General features: G+C 40.4%; 1 long non-coding RNA gene across 1 annotated transcript; it reads right to left on the bottom strand.

The window, feature by feature from the left end:
• Nucleotides 1-3,715: 3,715 nt before the first annotated feature.
• On the bottom strand, nucleotides 3,716-5,272 carry LOC137570979 (uncharacterized). The gene is made up of 2 exons (XR_011031264.1): nucleotides 5,229-5,272; nucleotides 3,716-3,883 (listed from the first exon to the last, which is right to left on the bottom strand). It is a non-coding gene; the product is annotated as an uncharacterized lncRNA (long non-coding RNA).
• Between the last annotated feature and the right edge of the window lie 3,108 nt (nucleotides 5,273-8,380).

Genomic DNA, 8,380 nt, shown 5'->3' on the forward strand with positions numbered 1-8,380 from the left:
GGGGAAGTAGAGAAGCAAAAAAGGCATGCCCTGCAACTTCCTTTTTGCATACCAAGTTTTGTGTGTACCTAATAAGAGTAAGGTAAACTGGGGAATGATCATTTATCAACAAGAAAAGTAATAGTGATTTTACCTTTGGTATTGCCAGGATAGAATCCTTATTACTTGTTTACCAGATAAAAATAAAGAGTTGATTTTACACCCTACAGTTACTCTTTAAGGTGGCCGTATATCGAGCAACACTCACATTGGCCAAACAGGCAAGATTTTAATGCCCTTGCACCAGGGGGAGAGGACATTAACATCTTGGGGGACAGTAGCAAGGTGACAGATGCGGCATCACAAGGCTGATTACCGAAAAATGCCATGCTGAAATCGATTGGGAAACGGCCTGCGGTATATGGGCAGCTCAAAAGATCTCTCTCTGATCAGATTCAATCAGAGAGCTCTGTCGCTTGATTAAATCTGCCCATACATCGCCAGATATATGGGTATATATATATAAATATATATATATATATATATATATATATATATATATATATATATATACAGGGAGTGCAGAATTATTAGGCAAGTTGTATTTTTGCGGAATAATTTTATTATTGAACAACAACCATGTTCTCAATGAACCCAAAAACTCATTAATATCAAAGCTGAATATTTTTGAAAGTAGTTTTTAGTTTGTTTTTAGTTTTAGCTATTTTAGGGGGATATCTGTGTGTGCAGGTGACTATTACTGTGCATAATTATTAGGCAACTTAACAAAAAACAAATATATACCCATTTCAATTATTTATTTTTACCAGTGAAACCAATATAACATCTCAACATTCACAAATATACATTTCTGACATTCAAAAACAAAACAAGGGGGCGTGGCTACGCAGCAGAGCTGAATGGAGGCTTGATCTCAGAGCTCCTGCTGTGATCACCCTGTAAAGCGACCAAAAGCAACCCAGAAAGCCCCAAAACTGCAATAAAAGGTGGGTGAACATCCCAGGATGGCTTCAGGCTACCGGAGAGTGTCTCAAAGGCAGCAGAGACAGGATAATTCAGTCCCCAGGAAGCTCTCCACGTTTTTCACTGAGGAAAACCAAGATGGCGCCGCCCATTACAGGCCCAGCTCACATCATGAGGCCAACTACAGGACCCCTCCTCCGCTAGACCAGAGGAACAGGTACAGCGTTTTATTTACACCTCAGGGAAGGAGGGATAGAGCAGACACACTGGAGAAGGAATATGAGGAGGAATCTGACAGGCTGGGAAGATCAGGGGAGAACAGAGAGCGCAGCCCGCTGAAGCCCCTGCAGACCTCCATTACACAGTGTGATTCTGCGCGGAAATCCGAGCTGCATGACTCTGGGGACCCCAAGGTAGGATCTATGCTACACTCTACCCCTAACCCTTCTGACCAGCAGACCCATCCATCCATCCATCCACCCCTGTCCGCACAGCAGACGCTTTCCGCGCAGCAGATCCATCCATCCATCCATCCATCCCCAGCTGCGCAGCGTCGCCCACCAGAGAACATTTTTAGCACACTGGCTGCATTCCCTGCATCTGAAGAACCCATGTCCCAGCAGTTCTTCAAAACCTTTATGTTGTCCTTTAGCTAGATGCTCAGTGACAATATCACAGGCACCAGAGCAGACCTGGACACACTGGCAGGCAATGTAGAGGTATTTGCCACTGACACTGACCAGAGGATCTGTCTGCTGGAGAATAAGGTGGCTGAAATGTCCAAAGCATATAATGATCTGGTGGATGCACATAAACATCTTATGGGTGAGAACAAATGGATGAAGGAGAAGATAGCAGATGGGGAAGACAGGAACAGGAGGAATAATGTAAAAATCAGAGGGGTCCCTGAAACTGTTCCTAATGACCAGCTGAATGCTTATGTTGCAGACATCCTGCATACCACACTCCCTGAGCTCAACCAGAGTGAGCTCACTGTAGACAGGGCTCATAGACTCCCCAAGCCTGCACATCTCTCAAAGAACCTACCAAGAGATGTAATCACTAGGATCCATTTCTTCCATGTCAAGGAGAAGTTGCTGGCTGCAACAAGAGAGGGGAAGAAGCTTCCAGGAGAGTATAAGGACCTGTCTTTGTTCCAGGATCTGTCCCAGGCCACACTGAAGACCAGAAGAGATTTTTCACAGGTGACAGCTACTTTAAGGTATAAAAAGATCCCCTATAATTGGGGGTTTCCTCCCAAACTGATTATTTTTGACCATGGAGCCACACACATTGTAAAAACCCCTGAGGAAGGCCTTGATCTGCTGGCTAAATGGGGGATCCCTATCTTCATCCCAAGGGATCCAGTAAGAGACAGACTTTTCCGTCCTCCCATCTCTCCCAAGCCGAAACATCTCCAAGCATCAATGGACACCACCCCACCTCTGACTGATGAGGAACAACTTAAAGCTGGGGAAGCCACGGGTACCTCCTGAACTCGGGGTGATCCCCCACGGAACTTTTCCCCCCAACTAGACTTTCCCCCTTAGGAACTCTTTTCCTGTAGGTGGTCAGTCACACTGGACGTCCACACTGGTGGACCCTGACCGTAAGGTCACTGACTGTTTTTGTTTGGAAGTTTAAACTTCCTGTTCTTTTTGCACTTCCTAGTTAGTTTGTTTATTGTTATTGTCTTTATCTTATTTCTATCTCTTTTAAGGAGTAGGGATACAGGGTTGGGACAATTTGGAAGGGGTGTGCACAGGTAGAACCGGATGCCTCTGCACACATCCCTCGGTCTTACCCTGACTTCTCTTCCTTTTCTTTTTCTTTTAATATTTCTCACTAGTATTAAGGTTTGCACACTGTCATGTCCACTAATTGTTTTCTTTCTCCTCAGAGCCAAGATGTATGGATGTTCAGGCAGGATCAGGTTATATGATAATTTGTTGCGTTATTTGCATTATCTGTTTGATCAAGGGGATGTGTGTTTCATGGGTAAGGTACAGCAAAATGTGAGGTATTATGAGTGATTGCCAACTTTTGTCCTTGAATGTTAGAGGGTTAAACTCTTACAGAAAAAGATACTTACTAAATAAACTAGCTAAAGAACAAAAAACAGATATCATTTGTTTACAGGAAACTCATTTATCAAAAAGCTCTGCATCTAGATTAAAAATCCACAATTTTACTAAAGTTTTCCACTCAACATTCAAGGACAAAAGGAGAGCGGGAGTTTGTATTGCAATCAGGGACACTCTGGGCCTAGTGGTAGAGAAGTCTCATTGTAGTGAGGACGGTAGATTGGTGATGATTGCTGGGACTATTAATTCCCAAAATTTTACTTTTGCTAATATTTATGCACCTAATTCCCATCAAGTGAAATTTCTTAATAAAACATTCCAAAAAATACAAAAATTCCAAAAAGGTAACTTATTTATAGTAGGTGATATGAATGCAGTAGTAGATCCCCTATTAGACTCAACATCTCAAACAAGAAGAGCTCAATCCACACTCTTACCTTCACTAATCAAGAATGAATTATTCGATACTTGGAGGTGTATTCACCCCAAGGAAAAAGGTTACAGCTTTTATTCGCCGATCTACCAGTCCTTCACTAGGATAGACCATTGTTTTACCGATAGATTATCTCTGCCACTGGTCTCAGACATCACTATTGGAACAAGAGTTTGGTCCGATCACTCCCCTCTCACAGTAAAATTCTGTTTAAAAGACGCTTCCCCCAAACAGATTAATTGGAAACTCAATAAATTTTTAATTAATTCAGAACACATTTTTCCCCTTATAAAAAACGAATTGTTAGAATATTACCACTTCAATGATGCCAGTGTAGTCTCTAGGGTCTCCTTATGGAATGCCCATAAGGCGTTTATGAGAGGAGTCCTCATGAAACAAGGAGCTATACATAAAAGGAAAATAAGAGAAAAAACAGATCTTTTATTAAATAAAATTAGATCATTAGAAGTGGAGATATTCAGCAAAAATAAAATAGAACTGACCCAAGAACTGGAGGAGAGGAGGCAGGAGCTGGCAGAGTGCATGTATTATGAGTATGACAAGTGGCAGACCAGACTTAGAGAGGATTGGTATCATGGAGGAAATAAAGCTGGTAAAGCAATGGCCCGTAAGATTAAAGGCCAAAGAATTTTTCAAAGAATTTTGAAGATGAAACACCCCCTAACAAAAACAGAAGTACACCACCCTAAAGATATAGTAGAAGCTCTAGCTAAGTATTATGAAGGCCTATATAATTTAGAATCAGACCCCAATACTCCTGCCCCGACCCCACAAAATATTGATAAATACTTAGATAAAGTAGATCTTCCCTCATTATCTGAATTTGAAAAGAAATATTTATCTATCCCCTTTTCTCAAGCTGAAGTAGAAAATGTCATTAATACTTTGAAAAAAGATAAAGCCCCAGGCCCAGATGGATATACAAATGATTATTATAAAAAATTTGTCAGTATTCTATCCAAACCCCTCACTAATATGTTTAATGAAATAGCCACCCAACGTAGTTTCCCTAAAGAATCCTTAACCGCCTTCATATCCACTATCCCCAAAGAAGATAAAAACCCTGCAGATCCCAGTAGCTATAGACCTATTTCACTCCTTAATACAGATGTAAAGATATATGCCAGAATTATAGCCAATAGATTATCCCCCCTAATGCCCCAGCTTATCAACTCAGACCAGGTAGGTTTCACTAGAGGTAGGTCCACAAATGATGGCACAAGGAAGGCCCTTGCCTTACTCCATCAGATCAAGCTCTGTCGGGCGCCTACCCTCCTCGTCTCTTTAGACGCGGAGAAGGCGTTCGACAGAGTTAACTGGTTATACATGTCAAAAGTACTTTCCAAATTTGGAATACCAGACTTCCTCCATGGTGCCATCCTAGCATTATATACCTGCCCTTCTGCTAGTGTTGCCTCTTCCGGCTCTGTCTCCTCACCTTTTAACATCACTAATGGTACCCGCCAGGGCTGTCCTCTCTCCCCATTAATCTTTAACTTGACATTAGAACCCCTTGCACAAAAAATTAGAAATAATCCCAATATCCAATGGTATTAAAATTGGTAATTATTCCACTAAATTAGGCCTCTACGCAGATGATGTGATACTATTTCTCCAGAAACCCACGATTTCACTGCCAAATGCTACAGAGGAACTTGACAAATTTTCAACAGTATCATACTATAAACTCAATGAGCAAAAGACGGTTATCCTCCCTTGCTTCATACCTGCTAAGATGAAAGAAATTCTTAAGAAGTCCTGCCAGTATACCTGGAACGAGAAATCCATTAAATATCTTGGTATCCAGCTTACCCCAACTATAGCACAGATTTATAGAGAAAATTATGGCCCTTGGTTATCCAAAATCAAAGATAAATTAGAATCCCTTTCAAAAGTAGAGTTTTCATGGATAGGTAGAATTGCAGCATTCAAGATGATGATCCTTCCCCAACTCCTCTACCTGTTCCGGAATCTCCCAATAAGAGTTCCCCAAAAATTCTTCACAGAATTACAAAAACAACTAAATCGATATTTTCTAAGAAACAGGAAAGCCAGGTTCTCCAATAAAATACTAACTGCACATATATCCAATATGGGACTAGGTGCACCAAATGTGGAGCTTTATTACAAGGCCACAGTTCTGGACCAATCCAGGTCAATCTGGACAAAAGACTCCACAAAACAATGGGTTGTTATAGAAGAGGAGCAACTACCACTTAAATCTTTTAAAGAGTTTCTAGAATCCAGATTGACCTGGAAAATCCAACAACATATCCAGAACCCTGTCACTGCCAACTCTCTGAGATTATGGAAAGAACTAACTAATTTGAGTAAAAATGAGGTGTTGGCAGTGGCAGTACCAACTTCCTTGGATACTCTACATGCGGCTATAAAAAATCTGAATTTGGAGGCCTGGACAGAACATGGATTAAAATCCATGGGGGACCTGTTGGGAGATTCCGGAATAAGATCCTTTGATGACCTATCAATAACATACAGAATCCCATTAACAGAGAAACCCACCTATGATAGAGTAGCTAGATTTTTTAATAAACACCCTTATAATCCCATTACCCTGGAGCCCAAAATTATAAAACTCATTCAACCAGAAAACACTCATTTAAAAGGAACCTCAGTATTTTATAGAACTTTAATGGACCTAAAAGAAACCTTCCCCAAATGGCAACTGTCCAGTTGGCAGGACTGGCTGGGAGATGGATTTGAAGCGGGTGTGGAGGGATGGGAGATGGCTGTCAAAGCTCTCAAAAAGGTTTCTCACTGTGTGGGACACCATGAAAGTCTTCTAAAAAGCATTTGGCGGTGGTATCTAACCCCTGAAAAGATTAGTAAATATGATTCCCATACACCCCCCTTGTGTTGGAGGGGCTGCAATCTGGCGGGTACCATGGAACATATCCTTTGGGAGTGCCCCAAGCTCCAGAAAATGTGGAAGGATATTGGGACTTTTCTTCAAAAGCTCCCAATGTCCTTGCAAACTATTCCCCCAGGCTTGGCAGTGTTACATTTGGGTGCTCATTCTCTTCCCCCTCAGGAAAGAATGATCATCACTCACATATTCATAGTGGTAAGAGGATTATTAGCCTTAAACTGGAAATCCTCCTATATACCAACTTTGGAAGAAATCCTCAGGAGGGTAGAATCTAACCTCCTGGCAGAAAAGGCCTGGTCCATTAGATGTGGGAGTGTAAATTCTTTCCTTAAAAAAGCCTCTCTCTGGCCTACAGTCTATTTGGGTTCTAAATTAATGGACTTTTAAATTATTTTTCCAACTATCTTTCCATTTCTCCTTCCTTCCTCACTAGATATTAAGGGTATGTGTGTATGTATGTATGCATGTATGATCTTGCCAACATCATAGTTGGTTTATCCTACATCTATAATTTTCGTAAGCTCTGAGTTATATGGACATGACAGTGTGCATAGTAGAGTAGTCAGATAGATTAGGTTAGTTTAGGTAGTATAGTAGTAGTTAGTATTCTACACCACAGCATAATATCTGGAGTCCCAACCAAGGATCGGACATAGGAAGTCATTCTCACGCATTGCCTATTCCTGGTGTGCAACCTGAGGCATTTTGGTAAACTTGTATATAGGTCTTACTCCCTGGGATCTATGTGGAGGGTTATTCCCTCATTTCCCAGGTTGAGAGAGACCTACTGATTACAAAATCTACTTCCACCAACTTGCCATGCACACCTTGAACGGGAGCTACTTCCTGTTCGTTTTCGTTTCCTCCGATTTCTATATGCCAAATGGATATTTGGCATTCAGACTCAACTAATTGACCCCAAATCAAGTGATTAGGAGTGTTAGCCATTATAACCATATATCAATGGTTATAACACAATTAACAATTTATTATAATCTAAATCTAATTTTATCCAACTTTTTGAACAATTTCTTAAAAATTAAACATAAATTGAGTATAACCCATTTTTACGCGTTTTGCGTATTTTCGCAATAATTAGCGTTTATTAGCGTTTATTTAATGTTTCCTGGTGTTAAACGCGTTTATTTCCCATATAGCGGTTTTTGCTGGATTATACGCGTGTACGCATGCTGGACATGCTTATACGCATTGGCAGATGGTTCTATGCGTACAAAAATACGCATAACACTCAATAGTACGCATGGATACATTTTACGCGTTTACACGTATTTTGACATTGCTTATCGCGTAAGATGGACAAACACCGCATATAGCGGTAAGTTGGCGTTTGATAAACGACAACAGTAGTTACACATTAGAATACGCGTTCTAAACCGGTTTTACGCGTACTTCCTAACATTAGATATCCCTGCTATCTCTTAAGTTAGAACTTTATTAATTCAACACTATAGTTCAATTCTTTATTATCTCTTTGAAGGTTATAAACATTTTTATGCATATTTTCATACTCTATTTTCCTGTATCAATAAAGATAAATCTTCTTAGCAATAACAACTAGAACCATCTGATCATAACACTACTGTAAGTAATGCTTATTAATGCTCAATTTCAATGTTATGTAACTGATGTGCAATTTGTTTTTCTGATATGCCTTATTCACTTGTTTTGAACTCATTATTAAAAAACTTTGAAAACTCCAATAAAAACTATTGTTATTCAAAAACAAAACAAAAACAAATCAGTGACCAATATAGCCACCTTTCTTTGCAAGGACACTCAAAAGCCTGCCATCCATGGATTCTGTCAGTGTTTTTATCTGTTCACCATCAACATTGCGTGCAGCACCAACCACAGCCTCCCAGACACTGTTCAGAGAGGTGTACTGTTTTCCCTCCTTGCAAATCTCACATTTTATGATGGACCACAGGTTCTCAATGGGGTTTAGATCTGGTGAACAAGGAGGCCATG

This window comes from Hyperolius riggenbachi, chromosome 4, assembly GCF_040937935.1.
Source record: "Hyperolius riggenbachi isolate aHypRig1 chromosome 4, aHypRig1.pri, whole genome shotgun sequence".
In the NCBI taxonomy this organism is placed as follows: Eukaryota; Metazoa; Chordata; class Amphibia; order Anura; family Hyperoliidae; genus Hyperolius; species Hyperolius riggenbachi.